The sequence below is a fragment of the Rhinopithecus bieti genome, unplaced genomic scaffold (genome assembly GCF_001698545.2).
Source record: "Rhinopithecus bieti isolate Rb0 unplaced genomic scaffold, ASM169854v2 scaffold_5273, whole genome shotgun sequence".
Lineage (NCBI taxonomy): Eukaryota > Metazoa > Chordata > Mammalia > Primates > Cercopithecidae > Rhinopithecus > Rhinopithecus bieti.
Genome location: NW_016805057.1, coordinates 1972827 through 1996460, shown reverse-complemented (window position 1 = coordinate 1996460; position 23634 = coordinate 1972827). Strand labels below are relative to the sequence as shown.

Here is a 23634-nt window from a genome sequence, read left to right as displayed (position 1 = left end):
TACCATGTGTGGGTTATAGTGAGAAAACGAAAGTGAAGAAAATAGCAGAATAGCTCAAGGAAGGTTGGGAGGTGGAGAGACTTGGTTATGCAGTTGGAGGAGGGGCAGGGAATCTGTGAGAGGAACCACAGCTAGATTTACTCAGGAAGTCCCCGGCCAGACCCTCAAGATATTTGCCTGAATGAAGCCCTGGGCAGTTCTAATGACCTTGCATTTTCTACACATTTAATTCTTCTTTTTTTTTTTTTTTCAATATTTTTATCTCGTCTTGTTTGTTCTTCTCTTTTTCAGTTCAGAAAAGGCATGTGCAATGTATGCGAAGGTCCGATTAGTCTTTATCTCCTCTGTAGTCTGCCTTGGAGCTTAGCACAGAGCAGACGTCCCAGGCCTCTTGGTGAGAACCCTCCAACCCCAGGGCCCAGCCTCAGCCACTCCAGAGCTCTGGGTAAATCAGGAGCCTTGCAGCCCTCTGGGGGATCAGCTGGCAGAATAGGTGGGTGAGGCCCTCTCCCTGGCCAGCCTCCCCCACAGCTTCTCAAAGCATGGTGTTGCCAAAGGAAGTTACAGGGACAGCCACAGGATCACTGGTAGGATTAGAGGCGGTCACCCTGCAATATGAAGCATGCTTTTGTTTTTATTAATTTCCATCTTTGCATTAGCAATTTTTTTCATTCATTAACTTCATGAGAGCTTTAAAAAGGAAAGTGACAGACATGACCAGCGTCTCTCTAGACCACTTTACAGGTTTTGGTGTTAGTGGCACTGTTTGAATTAGGGGGCTTTTTGTTCATTGGAGTCACTTCAGACCCTCTAGTGATGTTCTTTAAGGCCTTCTTTTATCCCACCCTTTGAGCTCCCCTCCAAAAGCATCCCTTCCCCCTTCTTCCTTCTTTCTTTCCCACTAAGAAGAGAGAGTAGTCAGACTGCTCCAAAATCAGCAGCCCTGGGAACAGTCTACCACCCCGTGTTCCCTTGCCACTCCCACTCCCCAGCGCCTAGCCCCTCGCAAAGTGGCAGAAGATATTTCCAGCCACTCAAGGGTGGCACACAATAGATGCCCTCCAAGCTTGTCCCCTCATCCTGTTGGCTCCGACTATCCTCTTCTAGGTCACCGAGTCAGACCAGTGTGTGGTAAGAGATCAGCCCTAAGGGATCCTGCTTGGGGCCCAGGAGCCCACACTGCCTGCCAAGAGGAGGAAAAAGCAAGGCTCCTTGCCTTCAGGTGACTGGGTCTGTGCTCCCACGTGTCTCTTTCCAACTCCCACATTGCCTAGACTTGATTTGAGTGCAGACTTTCTCTTTCTCCCTTAATGCCCATAAAAGCACACCTCCCAAACCACCCATAGAGGCCATTACTGACCTGAGCTTTGTGGTTCATCCTTTACTGGACAGAATTTTTTCCCTTAATTTGGCCTTTCCCATAACAGCAATAGTCAAGAGGGCGATTATCCCCATTTCAGGGAAAGGGAAACCGAATCCTGGCCAGAGTCCGTTCCAGATAGACCCTGCTTGTCCCCAGGTGACAGGTGCAATGGGCTGAGCGTGGTGGGCTGTTGGCTGCCATCCATAAGACTGTCCAAGATTGATTTCTCTCCCCAGGCTCTGCAATCATCCACAAACTGGTTTTCTATTAGTTTCCAGGTAGCCTCCCTGAAGTACTTGTATATGGCAGTCACCCTCCCTGGTGACTTTTTCCATCTGTCCTCTGCAAGCAGAAATGAGAGCTGTCTTAAGGAAGTTAGGGCCATTGTTGATTTATATTGTACTGCAGAGAGGACAGCAGTTTCCCTGTGAAACATAGTAAGAAATACACAGCAGCCCAATGCATAACATACCCTCCAAAACAAGTTTTACAGAAAGAATTCCACTTATCCCTACCATACGTGATGCACTCTGATATTTTTCTAGTCTATTTTTTGAATTAAAAATTAAAAATTTCTAGTCTATTTAATTTTTTGAATTAAAAATTAATTCAAAATGGTTGCATCCTCAACAATTGATTTTATAACCCATGAACAGATTTCAACCACAGTTGAAAAAACACTGCTCTTCAGAAGAAAATCAAGCCCTTGGCTGAGGACAGATCAGCAGGGTTCAGAAGGCAGTAAAGTTGGAACCCCACTTTTTATCCTGGTGAGAGCTGAAAGTCCCATCTCAGTCACAGCCAATCAAGAGCTCCAGCGGCACAGGATAAGCGACTTCTTGTGGGATTTAAGGCACAATGGCAGATTCTGCAGGGAAAGTTGGGGGGCCAGGTGAGCCTGTGGATCCCGCACCACCTTGAATCCATACAAAGAGTGTGATATTAATGTTCATTTATTTCATAAATAAATGTCCATGCTGGCAGGTTCAATTTGTCAGCATTCACTTACCGGGAGTCACAATCACTTAGGACGGGTGTGGGGAGTTCTTAAAAGTAGGAATCCACCCCAAGCCTGCTGAAAACCAAACTCTCACAGGAAGACATGCAGAAGTTTTACGTACGTGTTTTTTAAAAGATGTAGACAATTCTGATGCCGCCCATCCACCAATGAACATTTGGGAACCAATTCACCACCAGACTTAGTTTAATTAAACCAAAGCAGGGACCCAGAGGCAATGCCACACACCTAACCCGCGGCGTTCAACTTGATCTCTTGAGAGCGTCTTTCTCCTTTAACGTTCAGAAGCATCTGGGGGCTCCTGGGGGCTCAGTGGTGATGATACACTATGTTTGGTTTTGCTCCAGTTCTTGTGTATGTCTGTGGCCACAGGCTGGAGCACAGGGTGCTTACTACTTGACTTGACTTTTGAGGCTCTCTAGGGGAGAAGAATCGTGCCTTATGGGAAGGCTAAGGACTTTTTCTAGGTCCCCTGCCCCCAGGACATCATCACAGGTCAAACACTGTTTCTGGGAAGACCAGTGCCCCTTGAAGGTTCTCCCTGCTTCGGAAGTGCCTAAACACAAGAAACATGCCCTCAGACATGGGGGCTGCACTTTGTTATAAGACAGTTCTCATCCTATCCAGACACAAGAACGTTCTAACAGAATATCCCTGCAGTTCTTCCACAATTGTTCCCCAGAGCTTTGGAGGCAAAATGTCATCTGGGTGATGTCCTTTATCCTACAGCCATCATCAGGCTTCAGCTGCAAGCTGTGAACATATATTAATCGCTCTTAGCAGCAGGTCCCTTTCTTTGAGAAATCTTCAGGTCCTGAGGCTTCCATCTGCCAGCCATGGGCCATGACTTTCTCTCCAGGGGTCAGCAAACTTTATCTGTAAAGGGCCAGTAAATATTTTAGGCTTTGCAGGCCATATGGTCTCGAGACTGTTCAATTCTGCTGTTGTAGCTTGAAAGCAGCCATTGACAATATGTAAATGAATGAGCATGGCTGTTACCCAGTAAAACTCGATTTAAAATACAGGTGAGGCCAGGTGTGGTGGCTCAGGCCTGTAATCCCAGCACTTGGGGAGGCCGAGGCGAGTGGATCACCTGAGGTCAGGAGTTCGAGACTAGCCTGGCCAACATGGAGAAACACTATCTCTACTAAAAATACGAAAATTAAGCTGGGCATAGCTGCGGGCACCTGTAATCCCAGTACTTTGGAAGGCTGAGGTGGGTGGATTGCCTGAGGTCAGGAGTGCGAGACCAGCCTGGCCAACATGGTGAGACCCCATCTCTAATAAAAATACAAAATTAGCTGGGCGTGGTGGCACATGCCAGTAATCCTAGCTACTCAGGAGGCAAGGCTGGAGAATCACTTGAACCCAGGAGGCAGAGGTTGCAGTGAGCTGAGATTGCACCATTGCACCCCAGCCTGGGCAACAAGAGTGAAACTCCATCTCAAAAAAAACCAAACAAAAAAAATTAGCTGGGCTTGGTGGCACATGCCTGAAATCCCAACTACTGGGGAGGCTGAAGTGGGAGGATCACTTAAACTGGGGAGTTCGAGGTTGCAGTGAGCTATGGTAGTGCCACTGCACTCCAGCCTGGGTAACAGAGCAAGAATCTGTCTAAAACAATAAAAATAAAAAATAAAAAATAAATTAAAAAAAAATCCCCAGGTATAATCCAGATCTAGTGAATCAGAAACTCTGGGGGTGGGGCCAATAGTGTGGGTTTTAGAAGCCTTCCAGGTGATTCTTCTGCAAGCTCAAATTGGAGAACCCTGCTCTCAGTCTGGTGCCAAACCTGTCTGCTCCAGAGAGTTTTTGGTGGTTAGCCATACCTCTGGACAGTCCTCTTCCCCTTCCTCCCTCACAAGTTTAACTATACCCTTAGTACTTAATTAACTCTTATGTATCTAGAGATTTGCTGTCTGCTTGTTTCATGTTTCTGTATTTGTCTCCCAGTTAGATTGAAACCCCTTGAAGGGAGAGTCTGTGTGTGACTCCTTCCACCTCTACCCTGCCACTGATCCATTTTAAGCATTTAATAAAGGCAAGGAAGGCCTTCACCTTTATAAACTTTTTTGAAAAATCTGTGCTTAGCTATTTTCAGAATTTTAAGCCCACAATTCACTTTCAAAAATATACATAAAGTGCCTACTCTGTGCCAGGCCCTGTTTCACCGCACAAGTCCTGGCCTTCATGGAACTTACATTGCAGTCAGGGAAACATAATAAGCACATAAATTATCAGTAAATACTATGAACAAGAATAAAGTAAGATAATACAATGGCAACTGGCAGGGTTTAAACAGCCTGGTCAGAGCAAGGCCAGGAAGAGAGCCCTGCATTTGTCGGACCTGACAGAGAATATGCAGGCCTTTTATGTTCTCCTCCTTATAGATCAAGCCTAGCAGTACTCGTTTCAGTATTAGGCAGGATGGAATGCCCTGTGCTGCAGGAACAACAACAAAAGCTCAGTGGCTTTGCACATAAACGTTCACTTCTCTCTCATACAAGTTGAAGGCAGGCTGGTGAGGGCTTCCCTCCGTGTGTTGGCTCAGTTGTCCAGGTTCTGCTGCCATCCCAACACTAGGTCGCCTGGGCACAGAGAAATGCCCGGGGATGACAGCTCCTCCTTTTAGTGATCTACTTTTTCATTCACAAGAAATCTGCAGGTGTGTTTTGCCTCAGCCAGTCCCAGGGTCCGGCAGGTGACACCTCCGACCCTCTCAGAAGCATAGCCAGGGCAGAGGGAATGATGTTGGGAGAATAGTAGAAATTTCTTCAGTCCCAAAATCTGTATTGCCTCCTTATGGGAAAGGACTTATTTTTCCTGGTTTTCCATCTGGCTATTACCATTTTGATAGCCTATCTTCAGGCTAGATACGCTGGGGGTGTCAGGGACAGATGAGAGAAGAAAAAAGGTACATTTCTGGTGACAAAGCACAAATAGGCTTGTCAGGGAGCGAGACGCACACGCAGGATAAGGGCTGCCCATGACGTGGAAGGAGCCTGTCTTTGGAGCTCAGTAAGGCAGAAAGCCAGGTGGGCTGGAGCCCCACCCTTTCCTGAGCTCCTAGGCTGAGGCTCCTGAGGCTCCTAAGGCTTCAGGAGCATAGCGGCACCTTGTTGACCCGCAGCACCCTGCCTGCTTGGCCTGGTCCCTTCACGCTGCCGCTTAGGGCACAATTGAATTTTCCTCCTGAGGACGTTGGTGGCTGCTGGAACACACAACAACGTTCAATGTGATGATGAACAAAAAGTATCTGCAATTAGACATACCTCCGCAGCACTGGTGTTTGCTGTCTCTTTTTTAAAGGAGGTTATTTGGAAAAAAATGAAGAGGAGCTGATGACATGGTTCCAAGCTCTACACATGGGTACACTTGGACTTTTTACACAGTAGGAAAACATTTCATTTGTCCCCTGCCTATACGGCCCAAGCTCCTGTCTGGGTGTTTCTTTCTATTTTTCAGCAAGTGCTGCAAATAGGCTAAGGATAGCAAAGGAACAGCAACCCTCCCCTGTGAATCGGGGCCATTCACGGTCAGAGTCACCAAACCTGTATTTCAGGGGACATCTTTCCAGCTCCCAATCTCCCAGCTTGGCCGGCTGCCCTGAAAAGGGACCGGGACTTGGCTCTTGGAAAGACGTGGATCCCTTTGAGGCTGAGTGACACCCCTAAGAGTCTCCCCCGTTTTCTAATATCAGGGCTTGCTACCTGAGCTCATTGTTTGTTAGTGTTGGAAAAGATTCCTGCTGCTTTCCAACCTGGCCCATCTACCCTGGGGCTGAGAAGGGGAAAAGTTGCTGATGTCATAACCCAGCATGGTTTTGCTGCCAGTGGCAAGGGGGTGGGAGGAAGCCAGTGAGCAGCCTTCCCTGGGGCAGCAATGATGGCGGCGGGAGGCCAAGGCCGGCCAGCCGTGCAAAATAGGCTGCAAATCTTCATAACAAAAAAGCCACCCTTGACAACATACCCCTAGGGTGCGGGGGGGGCGGGCCTCTTTATGCCTTTGTCTATCTGTATGTCTCTCTCTCTGTCTCTCCATTTCTCTGTGTATTTTTCTGCCTCCGTCTCTGTCTCTCTGTGTGTCTGTTCCTCTCTGTCTCTGTCTCTTGCTAAGGAACAGCTCCTGCCACTTTATAGCTAACAAGACTACTTATTCTCCGTTTTGAAATCTAGCACCATCACCTCTTCAGACTCCATGCACTGCGTCCACAGTGTCCCTCCGCAGGCCTGTGCTGGGCTGGACGAGCCTTTCCTCTGTCCCTCCCCAGGAGTAGGCAGCCAGCGTGCCCTCCCTGCAGAAGCCGGTCTGCCTTCCCCTCTCCCTGCATGCTCCCTACTGACCTCTTCCCGCAGCCAGGGAGCATCTGGGGCAAATGCAAACAGTTCTTTGGTCTGCTTATTTGCTTTTCTTAGTGCAAAGGTGGAGGAAGAGTGTGGTTAGTGCAGCCACCATGGCTGCGAGGGACAAAGTCGGTTCTGGGGATGGGGAGCGCCAGATCCTGCCAGCCCAGCAGCCAGACCTGCCAGAGGGCTCCCCAGCCAGGCTCCTGTCTCCATCTAGAAACCAGACAGAAAGCACTTTTGTAAATGTTAACCAAAAAGGTCCCCCTGTGATGTCTGTGCTGTAAATCAAAGTAGACAATGCGGGGTGAGGGCGGGGCACACATCTTGTTTCTTTGGAGCCATCACAAAGCAGGGAGGGGGTGCTCCTTCACCTCTCAGGTGGGTGCTGGAGCTCCCCCCTAGTCTACACTGGGGAAAGGTTCTTAGGGCCTGGAGTCACCCAGGACCCATCTCTGTCCAAGCGGTAAGATTCACCATTAATCCTACACATACGGCAAGCAGTGTTCCTGCTAAAGATAAGATAAAGCCCAAATGATTTGTACTGGGGGCTGGCTGGGGGGCTGGGGGAGGCCAGGCCTGGAAGGCTGGGCATAGGAGCACCCTAACCAGCAAGCCGGGGACGCAGCCTCCGCGGCAGACTCCCACAGTCCGTCCACGTTGCCCGGCAGATTCCCTAAGCATGGTGCACCGAGGTACAGCAGGGAATCCAGAAAATTATTTTGCTTTACACAATGCAGGCTGTGTTATTTAAGTTTAAAATACCATGGGGGAGGAAGGTAAGCATAATCAGCTTTATAAGAGAACAAGCAGGCAGGGGAGCTCTTCCCAGATTCCACAGTTTGTTATATCTCTGAGGTTTCCAGAATGTAGTTCTTCCTCCCTCCTGCAGCCTCCCACCTCCCTTCCTCACTCTCCCCTCTCCCTCTCTGCCTTTCTTTGTGTCTGTGTCTCTATAACAATAAAAACCATCAATACAGCCATTGCTGTGAGCAAGGTACTGTTCCAAGTGCTTTTCAGATCATGTAACCCCCAAAACTCTTATGAGGAAGGTTCTGCCTGCTTCTCTGCATTGCACTCTCTTTCTCTCCTGCTGCCTCTGCCTCTCTCATACACACACTCACCCCTCCCCCTGACACACACACACACCCTTTAGGCCTCTCTGTATCACCTCCACACACTGACATTCACACTCACACATATACCCACAGTCTTGTCCACACCTGTAAGAAGCAGTTCACCTCCACCAGGAGGAACAGCCTCAGAGCCTGAAGAACACCAGCCTTTGCACTCCTGGGCTTGGAAGTTCTCCTGAGCTACCTGGGGCTGCAGTGGCTCTGAAGGCCTCAGTACTCAGACCTCCCTGAACTTGGTTGAAGATTGTGAACAGCAAAGCAAGCTCTACCCCTGCCGACTCTACCTGCCAGGCTGCCCAGCCTAGCAGGGCCTAGGCTGGGTCTGCTCTCTCTTCTGTCCTTGGCACTGCTCTGACCTTTGAGGGGAGGGAGAGGCAGCCAGAGGTGAGAAGGAAAACAAAAGAAGACTCACTTCCAGCAGCAGCACTGACTAGAGAACAGGGAAGCAGGGATTCTGGTCCCGGCCACGCCCCTCACTGCACCTGAACAGCGGGCAGGACATTTAGTCTCCATAGGTTTTCATTTTTCTCACAGGAAAATGGATTATCCCCATTTTTATTTTAGGGACAGAGTCTCCTTTCCAACAAAATCAGAGAAGCCCAATGTAAAAATACAAAGGAGGGGCAGGCTCTGTGCAGCCCAGCCTTCACCCTCCTCCTGGAGCAGCCCTTTCCAGACTTGCTCACTGAATAAATCCTACTGGGACACAGACTGCGCGCTATCCATGGCATTGGGGGTGCAGTGCCAAGCACCACTCCCTGTTCCCCAGGAACTTACAGCCAAGAGGAGGGAAACAGGTGACCCGATCAACACGGTCCCCCTAACAGTGACATAACTAACAGGGGGCAGCGTGCAAAGCATAGTGGATCAACTCAAGGAAAAGGGGGCTAAAACTATCTACTTCTAGGAATGTCCCCAAAAGAACTGAAAGAGGGACTTGGAGAGATTCTTGTACAGCCATGTTCACAGCGGCATTATCCACTCTAGCCAAGGGGCAGAAGCAACCCGGGTGTCCACTGACCGTAGAGAATGAATGGGTAAACCAAACGTGGCACATCCACACCATGGACCACTATTCATCATTGAAAAGGAAGGACATTCTGACACATGCCCCACATGGATGAACCTGGAGAACATTATGCTTAAACGAAATAAGCCACTCACAAAAAGACAGCTACTGTGTGATTCCACTTGTGTGAGGTACCCGGAGTGGTCCCATTGACAGAGACAGAAAGGAAACAGTGGCTGCCAGCAGCTCAGGGGAGGAAGGAATGGGGAGTTGCTGTTTCATGGGTACAGAGTTCTGGTTTGGGATTATAAGAACATTCTGGAAACGGGTGATGATGATGGTTGCACAATAATAAATATATTTAATGCCGCCAAATTGTACACTTACACATGACTAAGATGTTAAATTGATGTGTATTTCACCACAATTAAAAATAATTTTAAAAATTGTTGAGTATGTGTCCAAAGTGGCCAGGGTTTGGCATGGGTTGAGGGGGAGAAGGACAAAGGACGCTGCCCAGACCACTATGATAAGGCCCGAGGCCTGCCTCCACCCCCCAGCGTGAGGCCAAAGGGCCTTTGCACATGCTCTTCCTTTCACCCGATGCTTTTGCCCTCAGTATTTCCATGACTCAAATTCACTCAGCTCTTTCTTCAAATGTCACTCCTCAAAAAGCCCTCCCTGACACCACTAACTATAATAAAGCACATACGTGCATGTGCACACACCCACACACACGCACATTCTGCCCACCACGTGCCATAGCAGATTTCTGCACAGCACTAACCACCATCTCCTATGCTGGTATATGTATCTTTATTTATTTCCTTTCTGTTTCCCCAACTAGAATATAAGCTTCAGGAGGACAGGGGCTCTGTTTTGTTCACTGTTCTCTCCCCATGCTTGAAAGATTGTAGGTGCTCGTATGAATTTGAAGGATGATGAGGAAACAAGGAAATGGGGGTGTCTGCCCAGCTTGCCAGGGCTCCCCTTCGAAATTTGAGCCCAATGACTCCACCTGGCCACAAGTCTACCTACTGAGGCTTACCTTTTTTGCATTTTTCTCTCTCAAGAACCTTGCAGGGCCGGGCATGGTGGCTCAAGCCTGTAATCCCAGCACTTTGGGAGGCTGAGACGGGCGGATCACGAGGTCAGGAGATCGAGACCATCCTGGCTAACACGGTGAAACCCCGTCTCTACTAAAAAACACAAAAAACTAGCCGGGCGACGTGGCAGGCGCCTGTAGTCCCAGCTACTTGGGAGGCTGAGGCAGGAGAAAGGCGTAAACCCAGGAGGCGGGGCTTGCAGTGAGCTGAGATCCGGCCACTGCACTCCAGCCTGGGCGGCAGAGCGAGACTCCGTCTCAAAAAAAAAAAAAAAAAAAAAAAAAGAACCTTTCAGGGAGGTGATGACAGGGTTTGGGAATTTGACTCAGAATCACAGCTACATAATATCTGTGATCATCTTCTACCCTTTTAACTTGGCCTTACGGTTTAGATACCAGGAGAATGACAGGGAGTGAATTAAGAGGGGAGATTCCATTTTAGAGAACATATATAACTCAGTTTTTAAAATAGAATCATACGATTTTTGAGGTGGGCAAGATCACAGACTTTGACGGAGTTTGAAGCACTGAGAGAACATCCAACTGCAAGTGGATTACAGAGCCCTGGCGATGTGGACAGGCCTGTGTTGTGCATTGGGTCTAGCCCTGCACATAACTAGGGCACTAAGAAATGTGTTTGCTAAAGAGAAGCTGCTGGTGCCAGCAAGGACACAGGGAAGCGCTCCAGAAGCCTGAGGCAAGCTCACCTGATTAGCCTCCACTTCAGGCTCACCCTGAACCCTCATGGACATGTCTGGCTCTCAGGGCCTATGGTTCCTAGACACTAATGCTTATGAACCTGACGCTTAAAATTGCTCATGGACATCGGCACGCATTACGAACTCCAGGGCCAGATGTGGTGGCTCATGCCTGTAATCCCAGCACTTTGGGAAGTCGAGGCACGTGGATTACTTGAGACCAGGAGTTCGAGACCAGCCTGGCCAACATGGTGAAACCCGGTTTTTACTAAAAATGCAAAAATTAGCCAGGCATGGTGGCAGACACCTGCAATCTCAGCTACTAGGGAGACTGAGGCAGGAGAATCGCTTGAATCTGGGAGGTGGAGGCTGTGGTGAGCTGAGATCTTACCACTGCACTCCAGCCTGGGCAACAAAGCAAGATCCTGTCTGAAAAAAAAAAAAAAAGAACTCCAATCTCCCCACCTCCCCGCTCCCAAATTAGGTTTACCTAAAACAAAGCCAACTTTGAGTAAGAGTTCTATGAAAATCTGAAGACAGAATGGTGAATTCCTTTGCTTTTTATTATTATTATTTTTTTAATGGAGTCTTGCTCTGTTCCCCGCCTGGAGTGCAGTGGCACAATTTTGGTTCACTGCAACCTCCGCTTCCCAAGTTCAAGTGATTTTCCTGCCTCAGCCTCCTGAGTAGCTGGGACTACAGGTGCGTGCCACCACACTTGGCTAATTTTTTGTATTTTTGGCAATGATGGGGTTTTGCCATGTTGGCCAGGCTGGTCTTGAACTCCTGACCTCAAGTGATCTGCCTGCCTCGGCCTCTCAAAGTGCTGACACTACAGGCATGAGCCCCCTTGCCTGGCCTCCTTTGCTTTTTCAAGGCAATAAAGTCAACTCCCACTAAATGCGTCGTCACTGCGACATGACTGCATCCTCATTCATTGCGCCTTCGAGTTCTACTTCAGGAATCACAGATTCTCCAACCTGGAGGGAAAGCTAAACATCAGTAGTCTCATGCTTCCTAACCTGTGGGTTCCTATTGTTTCACGGGCCATGAAATCAATGCAGTGGACCATAATGAGAATTTCATTTGAAAATTAAAACAGGGCCGGGCACGGTGGCTCAAGCCTGTAATCCCAGCACTTTGGGAGGCCGAGGCGGGCGGATCACGAGGTCAGGAGATCGAGACCATCCTGGCTAACACGGTGAAACCCCGTCTCTACCAAAAGCTACAAAAAACTAGCTGGGCGAGGTGGCGGGCGCCTGTAGTCCCAGCTACCCGGGAGGCTGAGGCAGGAGAATGAGGCAGGAGAATGGCATGAACCCGGGAGGCGGAGCTTGCAGTGAGCTGAGATCCGGCCACAGCACTCCAGCCTGGGTGACAGAGCGAGACTTTGTCTCAAAAAAAAAAAAAAAAAAAAAAAAAAAAAAAAAAGAAAATTAAAACAGAGCAGAATGAAATGAAATAGAAAAGATCACAGAGCATTGCACATACAAAGGTAAGCATTGCTTCATGAAATTTCTTGTTCAGTTATATATAATTGTGATGTGTTTACTGCGTTGCATTATGAAATGTTTCTTACTATAAGACCTGGTCAAAAAAATGTTGAAGGCTACTCCTCTGATCCATTTTCTATAGAGCTCTCAATACTCTCGTATGTTTAATCATTCCATAATCCATGAGCTTATTCAGTACCTGTGGTGTGGAAGGCACTGAGCTGGATCCTGGGGCAATGAAGATGAACAGGACACTGTCACAGTCCAGGCAGGAACCAGGGTGGTGGAGGGCACACCCCGATTGGGTCGTAGGAGGAGAGTTTAATAAAGGAGCTGTTCATTCAGTGTGGGCAGAGTATAGGGAACCCTAAAGAGATAGTGCAGGCTTCCAGGGCCATGAACAGCAGAACAAGGCGGGCAGGGCTGAGGGAAGGGAGCTGCTTCCAGAACCTGAAGCTATGTCGGGGGAACTTCCTGAGAGAGAGGCTGTCGCCTTTAGTTAGGAGGCCACCAGCTCACAGGAACCCTGTAGGGAAGCTGCCAGAGAGACCGAGAGCAGCTCTCATCTCCCACTGATGATGAGCCGCATTGGCCAAATGCCCCCAGAAACCAGAGGGCACAGGACCCCAGGCTGCCATCCACATGGGAGAGCAGTGGGTAGAGGGTGGAGGGTGGCTATGGAGGGCAGACAGACAAAATCGCTGCCTACTGGGAACTTGTATTGGATGGATGAGAAGGCACATCATCAGAAAAACCACAGTAGTGCCATAACTCATCCTGGAAGAGAGGTATTAATGAGGACTTCCGGAAGCATCCAGGAGGAAGTGTTTGACTGCTGGGGGAGGCCAGGAGAGGTTAGGGAAGGCTTGCAAGAAAGAAGTCCAGTGTTCTGTCTCCAAGCATCCTTTCGTTTGAAGAGTCACTTTCCCTGCTTCCCTCCCTCCACGTGGTCCTAGTAGGATCTCAGAACAGTGCCGTCCTTCTCTGGTACAGGGTAGCAAATCAGAGTATGTGCCTATTCCTTGGCCACAGCCCCTCAGAGTCTTCCCTGGGGATCTTCCACTAGTGACAAAAACTGTCTCTTGCCTCTGAATTCAGGAGACTGAGGGGCTGTACAGTTAGAACTGTTCTGCCATCTCCTCCCTATCCCAGTAAGCATACATATTCAACTTAGGAAATACTGCGTTGGGGCAGAAATTTTACTGGGCCATGTTTTTCACTGAGGGTTACCTTCTAGTTGGGCGTATACTACTGTATGCTTGTTGATCGTTTCTCTTTTTGAGTGTGAGTTTCTGTCCTTGCAGTCTTGAAGCTGAATTTCTGTTCTAGCATGCCCTGCAGGTGCAGAAGCATGGAAACGAGAAGGCACTTAGCCTGGTGAGGAACCTGCTGGGCATATGACCTGACCACAACCCAGGGTGCCTGTGATTGGGGACCTAGGAGGAGGCTGTCACCGTAAGTGTGGGTCAGATCATGAAAGGCTTGGATCAGATGGGGAATGCATGAGTATTTATTAAGGATTTTAACAGAGGGGACACACACAGAGGTGCATCTTAGAAAGCTCCCTCTGAGAGCTGTGTGGAAGATGGGTGGAGGTGAGCCAGCCCGGAGGAAGCCGCAGGAGACACAGCAGGCACCAGAACTCAGCTGAGGACCCTGGGAAATGGAGAGTGGTGCCTGGATCCCAGAGGGACTGAGTGAAGTACAAGAGTCTACAATTAGTAGCAAGGTTCTGGTTTGGGTGGGAAGGTGGATGGTGGCATGAATGGAATCTTGCTTCCGTTTTTTCCCACATCTCATAACTTTGAGGGTCTTCTCCTTCCTGATCGCCTTCCCTGAAAGCATTCTGAGTTTATCCATGTCCTACAGAAGACACGGCCCACAACAGTACAATACTCCAATGGAGGAAGGCACCATCACACACTTTTATGAACACAGCCCATGGGGCCTGAGGATCTTCCTCGAAGTCATCTCACCGTGATGGCTCACATGCAAAACCGTATTGTCTTAAAGTCCTAAGGTTTTTTTTTTCACGTAGGCTCTGAATCATTTTTTAATTGGCAAGCAAACATTTTTACAAGTGGTAATTTTTGTGTGAGTGGGTAATTTTTTGTTTTGTTTGTTTGTTTGTTTGTTTGGAGATGGAGTCTCACTCTGTTGCCCAGGCTGGAGTGTAGTGGCATGATCACGGATCACTGCAACCTCTGCCTCCAGGGTTCAAGCAATTCTCCTGCCTCCGCCTTCAGAGTAGCTGGGATTACAGGCAAGCGCCATCACGTCCAGCTAAATTTTTGTATTTTTAGTAGAGACAGGGCTTCACCATGTTGGCCAGGCTGGTCTCAAACTCCTGGCCTCAAGTGATCCACCCTCCTCAGCCTCCCAAAGTGCTGGGATTACCAGTGTGAGCCACTGCGCCTGGCCAATGATTCTTTTTAAACTACCTGAAATGATGACCTGTATCATTAAATAGCATGTCTTCCCTACATGTGAAAACTGCACATCTCCAATCCTTTGAATCCAATTTAATTCAGCAAGTGAGTATGGTGTGAAAATTCTGGAATCGTTACTGTGGAAGATGCCTGAAAAGGACATGCTCTACTGTTTTGAAGCAGCTCTCTCCAATGTGGCAGAGTAACAGTGAGAGAGAGACAGAGACAGAGAGAGAGAGAAGAGATAAAGATCTTTGGAGCACTGTCTAGTTGTGAAATGCTGTGTGGAGTGGTTGCTATGACTTTTCAAGGTTCTGGTGATATTTTACCTTGAGGTTTACCATACATACCATCTTCTTAGCTCAACATGTCTGAAAAGTTTTTACCATGTGAACTTCTGATTTCCTGTTATCTGTCTACACTGTGGATAATTCATGACTAGTCACTGGCCCTTCGCCTTTGTGATCTTTGTCTTAAAATGCGTCCCCTCACTCTACGGGTTTGTACTGTCCTCAGCTTTCTCTTTTCTGGGGCTGACCTTTTGTTTACTTCCAAAAACCTCAATAACTTTTACAGATGTACCTTACAGGCAGTGGTCATAGAAAGCAGGCTTCCTAATACGCCCTTTGCACATTTTGTGTAAACTACCTTAAAACTCACTGTTTCCCCCTTCTCCTTTCCCTCCCTGCTTTCAGTAAACTCCCACTTCAGGTCTCATCATCTCAAATTGTTTCTCCACCAGCCACCTTCGTTCCTCTTAGATCACCATTTTTGCAATCCGAGCAGACAGGCCCTGGGCCAGGTGGTGAGTCCACCACGTCACGTGGCTCCATCTTTCTGAAGATCCAGGGGGATCCTGACATGCAGATCTCAGGATGGGAAAAACTGTGTACTTTCAGCAGATCCACTCATTCTACCAACATTTCCCAAACACCTACTCTGTGTCAAGCACCCTGGGAGGGACAGAGTGGTGACTACAGAGAAGACAGGCCCACATTTACAGGCAGGCAAGGGGAGCACACGAGGAAGCCTCCGGAGTGGAGCCGGCGACTGACCCAGGGTGGAGAAGAGTCACAGAGGAAGGGGTTGGTGAGCAGAGCTGGGAATGAAGAATGAGAGAGCACGCACACAGCTGGCCCCAGAAATGGAGAAGTTTGGTTTCTCCATGCTGTGGAACCGAAGAACTGGCAACAGGAGAGGAGGGTGTGAGACGGAATAAGGGGCTGGGATTTTATCTAAGAGCCACAGGAAGCCATTGAAACATTCTAAGCCAGAAGCGATAGCATCAGCCTGATCATCTTTCCTTCTTTCTTAGATAGCTTGGAAACAGGAGCTGAATTTGCAGCCCACTGCTTGCAACTCTTGGGGGCCATCATTGTGCAGTTTGAAGATGCATTCACCCTGCCTTCATCTTCTGATAACTTGACCACTCTGTCCTCATTTATTAACTCTCCTGGTACTGAATGTATCTCCACAAGTCCCGTCAAATACTAATAAATAAACTATATTAGCACATTTACTCTCATAACAGTCCTTGAGTTAAACATTTATATCACATCTTACACGGAAGGAAATTGAAGCCCAGAGAAATTCAGTGACTCGCCCGTGGCCTTCGAATTTTTTCATTCATTTCTGGGACTTGTTCACTATCTCGCTTCCTCGACTGACTGGAAACACAAGGGTAGCGACTGTGTTTGCAGTGGTCATGGGAGTGTGCGCGCCTCCAGCACAGGGGCTCTCACGCTGGGTCCCAGGTTGGGCTGCTGACCGAGCGACCCACCGACCCTCCCTTCTGGTAACACTGGGAACCAGCCAGGGTCAGAGTCAGTGTTGCCCGACTCCTAGACTTGAGCGCTGCCCACTCCACTGTCCCCTCCCGCCTGCCCTCTATATCCGTGCTTTTAAAGAAGACCTGGCATTTAACTTCCAAGTATATCGGGTAACTAAACCCAGGTTCACATTTGGTTGCCCTTAAAGCTAGATCCCGCCAGGTGCGGTGGCTCACGCCTGTAATCCCAGCACTTTGGGAAGCCAAGGCAGGCTGATTGCCTGAGATCAGGAGTTCGAGACCAGCCTGGCCAACATAGTGATACCCTGTCTCTACTAAAAAATACAAAAATTAGGCCAGCATGGTGGCAGGCATCTGTAATCCCAGCTACTCTGGAGGCTGAGACAAGAGAATTGCTTGAGTCTGGGAGGTGGAGGTTGCAGTGAGCCGAGACCGTGCCATTGCATTCCAGCCTGGGCAACAGAGCAAGACTCCATCTCGAAGAAGAAGAGAAAAAAGCTAGACCCAGAGCGGAAAGGAACCCAAGCAATGATTCTAATCCAAATGACTCATTTTACGGTGAATAAACTCAGGCTCAGAGAGCACAGTGACTCCCCAATGTCACGCAGCTCCTTACCAGTGAGGCGTGGTCTCAGCAGAGTCCCCGGGTGCCTCCAAGTGTCCTGTACAACTGTAATAGATCTAAAAATATCTATGATTTTCTTCTGTTGACAAAGTCCAGACCTTTCCAAGTTATCTCATTGAGGATCAAGGATCTTGCCACTGCACTCCAGCCCGGGTGACAGAAGGAGAGTCTGTCTCAAAAACAAACAACCCCACCACCCCCTGCCAAAACCAGGTTGTCTTATTGAATTCACACTGTTAGGAGACAGATGATAGATTTGAATTGAGCTCTAATTTTGTGAAGAAATGATTTTTTTGGAGCAAATGCACTGGTCTTTCTTTCAGACACAAACTTAGCATTCATGTTCTCAAAAATAAACACATCTAGCTGAGCTACATAATACATGTGCACTGCAAGAACTTTAGAAAACCTAGAAGAGCACATGGAGAAAATAATACTCATCAGGAATCCCACCAGGCAAAGAGGACCACTGTTAACATTTCATGTAAGTGCTTCTAGCATTTTTGATGTGTATTTGTTTTAGCTTTCCAAATTGCTGTTGTACTGTAATACTCTTTTGAATCTTGGCAGCATTTGGTTTTGCACTTTTTGTAATATGTTGCAAATGGTTTCTTCTTTTTTTTCTTCTTTTGCTTGGATTGTTTGTGTTTTAATTATTCTATTTTTTTATCATTGCTTAAAATACCAATAAAAATTTTGTATACATATCTTTATGAAAAATAATTATTTTCTTAAGAAAAAATGGTAGCAGCTGGATTACTAGACCAACGCGTATGCACAGATTTAAGGTTTGGGGTATATGTTGCCAAACCGCCGTGAGGAAATGTGAAGCCAAATGTGGAAATGCTGTGTGTTTCCACACACTCTCGATCAACTCGAGGTTTTATTGTTCTTTTCTCCTCATCTCTAATTTGATACACAGCCCAGAAGACAAATAGGGAAACAAACAAAATGCTTCAACTGACTGCTGGTAACGTAAGGTATTTATCCAAGGGTTTCACTGAGCTCTTGTCTGCCGAGGAGAAAGGAGAAAATCCAGAGTTGAGGCCTGATAAAAGCCACCAAGCCAGGAGCCTATTCAACCCATTAGAGCTTCTGAGCCCAGTCATTTTTTTTTCTGGAGACAAATCCTGCATGGTCTTAGGCAAAGCAAACGACTTGTCTCTACCATTTCCTTCTGCAACCAAAGAACCAAAATTATTCTCAACTCCAGTAACTTGGTTTCCCCACCTGACCTTCCCGCAATGGTTTCACTCACAGGCTCAGGAGGACCTGGTCTCAGGTACGCCTCTTCCTCAGCGACCATGGCCTTTGCAAGAATAGCAGGTAAGGGTGCTGAGGAAGTTCATAACCAGGGATGGAATTCAGTGGCTTCATAAATTTGAATGGGGAAAAAAAAATGCATCTTTGTTGCACTAATCTTTAGTTCTCACTTAGATGATAAATGGAGCAGGCAACAGGCCATACTAGTGTTAGCAGTTTTGTGACTTTGTCAACAGAAGAAAATCATAGATATTTTTAGATCTATTACAGTTGTTGCAGAGATTTTTAAATGTCATTAAGCTCATCATGGCTTTGAAATTATAGTAATTAATGAGACCTGACAGATCTTGTTATTTAATGTGTTAATGAACAAGTGTATCTATGCATTTCTTAAAATATTCAGATAACTGTATTTTAATAGAAATGTTTTCTTTATGATCCCATACATTCATCTTTTAACATTTAAAACTTCATTCTAAGGGGTTCTATAGGTGTTACCAGACACCAAAGGGGTTTGTGACACACAAAAAAATTAAGAACCTCAGAGAAGGAAGCTAAATGTTGGGCCCTGTGGGTAAACCAAACCTTCTGTTTTATGATCTCAAAGTTACAAAAGATTTCCCTAATAGTGGAAGGATAGAGATATTTTTGCATATCCCTTTTCCATTCATTCATTCATTCATTCATTCATTCATTCAACAGACACTTATTTAGCATCAACGAAGTGCTAGGGTTGGGCAAAGTGGCTCATGTCTGTAATTTCAACACTTAAGCAGGAGTATCGCTTGAGCTCAGGAGTTCGGGACCAGCCTGGGCAACATAGAGAGATTCCTGTCTCTACAAAAAAAAAAAAAAATCAAAAAATTAGCCAGACATGGTGGTGCATGCCTATATGCTTAGCTACTCAGCATTGATTGAGTCTAGAAGGTCAAGGCTGCAGTGAGCCAAGATCGCACCACTGCACTCCAGCCTGGGTGACAGGGTGAGACTCTGCCTCGGAAAAAAAAAAAAATTAAGTGCCAAACAAAGAGGAAAAACAATACCCACACGCCCTCCTGAAAGAATCACTGACTCTGGCAGGTTAGAGAATGAGGGCTGGGCCCACCAGCGGAGCCACAGCTCAAGGAAATGCAGATTTCGGCTGCTCATTGCTTTGAAATCCATGGACGCTCCCTCCCTAAGGAAGAAATTCCATCAGAATAATTAATAGTGTCCCCAGTAGAGAGCTCTTACCACTCTGTGACTCCCAGTTCTCTCTGTTTGTCAAAGTCCCCCGCGGCCCTCAAGACCCCACCTAGGACGCCCCTTCCCAGCTTGAGTGAATCATTCCTCCCTCAGCAGACTCCCTCCTAGATGTTAGCACTGTCGCTTCTCATTTGCGTTATTTATGAGCCTGACTTGCCTGGATCCAGACCCCTCAGTGCTGTTACGTGGTGGTGTGGGCCGCCCTGGTCCTGAAGCCCAGCAGGTCTGTTCCAAGCTCTGCCTCCCCGACTTCCAGGCTGAGTGACTTGGGTAGCTCACTCCCCTCTCCACTGGCCGTTGGGCATCTGCCACGTCCACCAGGGACAAAACTGCCACCTGCTGTACCCGGAGCTCTCTGAGAGTTGTCTCCTACATTCCCCACCCAATCCAAATGTGACACGCAAGAAGCATTCATCTGCTCACCTGCTTAATGGAGGGCCACTTTCCTTCTCAAACTGCTCAGACACAGTCCCCCTAGCCCACCCGCCAGGTCTGGCATCCCCACTCTCTCTGCTGAGATGGCCTCTTCCACTCAGTCCCCTGCATTTTCCACACTCAGTTCAGGTGGCTTGTTTTTGTTTTTGAGACAGGGTCTCACTTTGTCGCCCAGGCTGGAGTGCAGTGGCACCATCTCGGCTCACAGCAACCTCCGTCTCCCAGGTTCAAGCGATCCTCCCACCTCAGCCTCCCCAGTGGCTGGGACGGTAGGCATGCACACCACACTCGGTTAATTTTTATTGTTTTAATAGAGACAGGGTTTCACCATGTTTGCCAGGCTTGTCTCAAACTCCTGACCTCAAGTGATCCACCCACCTCGGCCTCCCAAAGTGCTGGGATTACAGGTGTGAGCCACGGCACCTGGCCCAAGTGGCTTCTTTTTGGAAGCTTTTCCTGGTACTCATCTTCCAGCACCTCAGGCAGAAATGACCATTTCCTCCTTCACATCCCACTGTGTGCTGCACATGTGACGCCCCCTCCCTGGCTAGAAGTTCCTTCAAGGCAGATACCAGGTCATATTTATATTCATGTTTGGGGCCCCAGTGGCTAAAAGGCTGTACTTACTTGCTGAATGAAGAAATGGAGGAATGAATGGATGGATGAATGAATGAATGCCCCTCCTCTCTTCTTCTTCCCCCTCTCATGGACTCTTTTCTCTCTCTCCTACAATCACTTGTGGTTCCAATGCTGGCTTGGTCATTAACTCTGTGGTATGGATAAGTGACTTTATGCCCCTGGGGTTCAGTGTCCCTGTAACAGAAGAGAGTGGGTAGAACTAGAGGCGGTTTAGAGACTGCCCTTTCGCTCCTATGTGATTCTGTTGTGTAATGGGTGGGTGTCAGCATCTGCTGGGATGGAAGAGTCTCCCAAGGCCACACTTTCTGTCCCAGGTACCCACCCAAGACCAAGGTCCTAACCCTCACATCTAGCTGGCCACTTAGTCTTACTAATAGCTTTCATGTTTTTAAATTCCACCCCTGCCTGCCCTTAGACCATGGCTGGAATTCAGGCCCCCATTCTCTCTCTGCAAACTACCTTGATCAGCAACTGCGTGATCTCTCATCTTATCCAAGTCCATCCTGCCTTCTGCACACCCTAGACTGCCCGCCCTAGACCCGGGTCTCCAGGTCACCTTATCTGGGGGCAAAGGCTGCTGTAGAGACTGCAAGGATTCTTCAAGGTCTGAATTTCCTGTTGGAATGAAGATTCCTTGACTTCAACACTGCTTTCCCCAAATCTTGGGAGTGATTCCAGCTTGATTGCTTTTCTCAAACTCCCTTGCAGCCCTTGCCATCTGAACTTTCTGGGCAGATCCTCACTTCCCTGTTCACAGAGGACAAATTTGGTTGGGAGGAGGGATGTTAAGCTTCCCAACGCCTGCAGACGGACTTATCTTTGCACCGACTTTTGTTCTCTTGCCCTTTCTCTGAGAAGACCGCGATTCTCCTCCTGTGTGTGACTCCAATTTCCTCTTGCCTCCTCGGGAACGGTCAGCCTTTAGCTCTGTGATTGATAGGCTTGAGCCAATGTCTTCTATCTTCCTATGTTTCTCCTTGATCCTCCATCTAGTTGTTTCTCAATTTCTTTGTCTTGTAGCTGAGTTCCTTCAAATGCCGATTTCCACTGATTCCCCCTCACCTCCTACCCATTGCTCAGGCCTCTAAAACTAGGTTCTGCTCCAGCCCATGGAAGCTCCTCACAACCTGCTACTCACTGACCTGCATGGACACTTTCCTGTTTTGAGTCTGCCTGGCATCTCTCCAGCGCATGATGACCTGCACCTCTGTTTCCTCCTGGACCTCCCAGGCTTTCAGGGCCCTCCTCCCTCGCCTCTGGCTAGTCTTCCCAGTCTCTTCTCCTGGCTCAGCCTTCAGTGAGCCCTGCCTGGGCTTCCATCCTGGGCCTTCTGTTCCTGGGCTACACTTGTCCTGAGCAGCTCCACCACCCCTTGTGTGGAAACAGCTCTCCGTCACCCTCTGCAGCTGGGTCAGTCAAGGCCGGTGGACCGCGGTAACCAGCCCTGAGTTTCGGTGGCTCAGCACATTTCTACTTTGTTTTTCACTCACTTCGGTGTTCATTATGAGTTGGAGGGAGTAAGGGGAGGAGGTGGCCCCCTCCAGGGTCACTAAGAGAGCCGGCTCCTTCAGTCCTGTGGCACTGTCCTCCCCCACGTCCTCCAAGTGCTCCCAGGCAGCTGGTGGATGCAGAGAGTATGTGGGAAGTTTTCCCAGGGCCACGCCTGCAAGTAGCACAGATCTGTTCTGCTCACATCCCGTGGGCAGACGTGGCTGTACATAGCTGCCAGGGAGGTTGGAGACTGTAGTGTAACTGTGCTCTGGATGAAGAGAAAGACACAGAAGGGATCTTGGTCAGTGTCAGAGCCTCTGCTGACCTAACCCAGATCTCTCCCCTAGCCCAGGAGCCTTAGGAGACGTCTCCACTTATGTATCTCACAGGCTCCTCACTCTACATAAGTCAGACTTATTGCTCCTTTATCTTCCTGCCCTGGCAGTGGTACTATCATCCACCCAATTACCTGAGCCAGAAGCCAGAGAAGGGCCCCACGCTCCTCCCTGGCCCCACCCTGACAAGCCTCTCTGTCCTAGTGAGTCTCTGGTTCACCACTTCCTTGCCCTTGCCCTTACCCTGCCGCTGGATTCAGCCCTTGGTTAGCTGGCCTCTGATCTAGTTCAATAGCTCAATGGCAGATTGCTCTGCAGACCGTCTCATCCTCTTCATTCTTCCTAAAACAGAGTCTACTGTGGTCCCCCTACAACCTGGTAGCGTGGTTGCAGGGCCGGCCAGCCCTGAGCCCTCCCTCTCCCCACTCCTACCTCGCTGGCCCTCTCTTTCTAGCCTATAGGCCCCAGCCACAGGAAACCAGCTGCATTTTCTACTCCTCTCTGCATGTTCACAAGAAGACAGATGTCTCCGACCCTCCTCTCCTCTTCCTGTTGGCTGTCTGCATTTTATCGTAGAAGGAGCCACTTAATTATCACTTGCTCAGGGATCCTTCTAGACTTCCCCTGATAGAGTTGACCACTACCTCCATGTAGATTCCTGTCAGTCATTCACAGAATGGTCTCAACCATGAGAACCAGGTAAATATGTCAGAGAACGTGTCCTTCGTCTGTGGTATCAGAGGAATGATATGAATTCAAACGGAAACTCTGGAGGGCAGCTCTAGTTCTTTCTTCATCTCATAACTGGATAATTATACGTATAATTTCTGTAAACTATGGGAATTCAAAGTAGTATGCAACAATAATTATTCCTTCTAAAATCCAAAGCATGCAACCATAATTATTTGTGTAAAAAATAAACGGAATCCCAATTTGTTGACAAGTAAACAGAGAAAGGACCTGTATTCATTAGGGATCCTCTAGTTTGCAAGCCACAACAAACCTAACTTAAACCAGTTCAGAGAAAATAGTGGTGTGCCTGTAGACCCACAGCTCAGCCCAGCTTTCCTTCAGCTGCCTCTGTCTTCTGGATCATAAAATGGCTCCTGCAGGGTCCTCAAGCTTTCTGCTCACAATTGCATCTCTTCCTTCCTTCCTTCTCCCTCCCTCCCTCCCTTCCTTCCTCCTTCCCTCCCTTCCTTCCTTCCTTCCTTCTCC

At 48.3% G+C, this 23634-nt stretch overlaps 1 long non-coding RNA gene across 1 annotated transcript; it reads left to right on the top strand.

Moving 5' to 3' along the window:
• Positions 1 to 7107: 7107 nt before the first annotated feature.
• Positions 7108 to 16066, top strand: LOC108528967 (uncharacterized). The gene is made up of 3 exons (XR_001885356.1): positions 7108 to 7190; positions 13470 to 13620; positions 15337 to 16066. It is a non-coding gene; the product is annotated as an uncharacterized LOC108528967 (long non-coding RNA).
• Positions 16067 to 23634: the final 7568 nt, after the last annotated feature.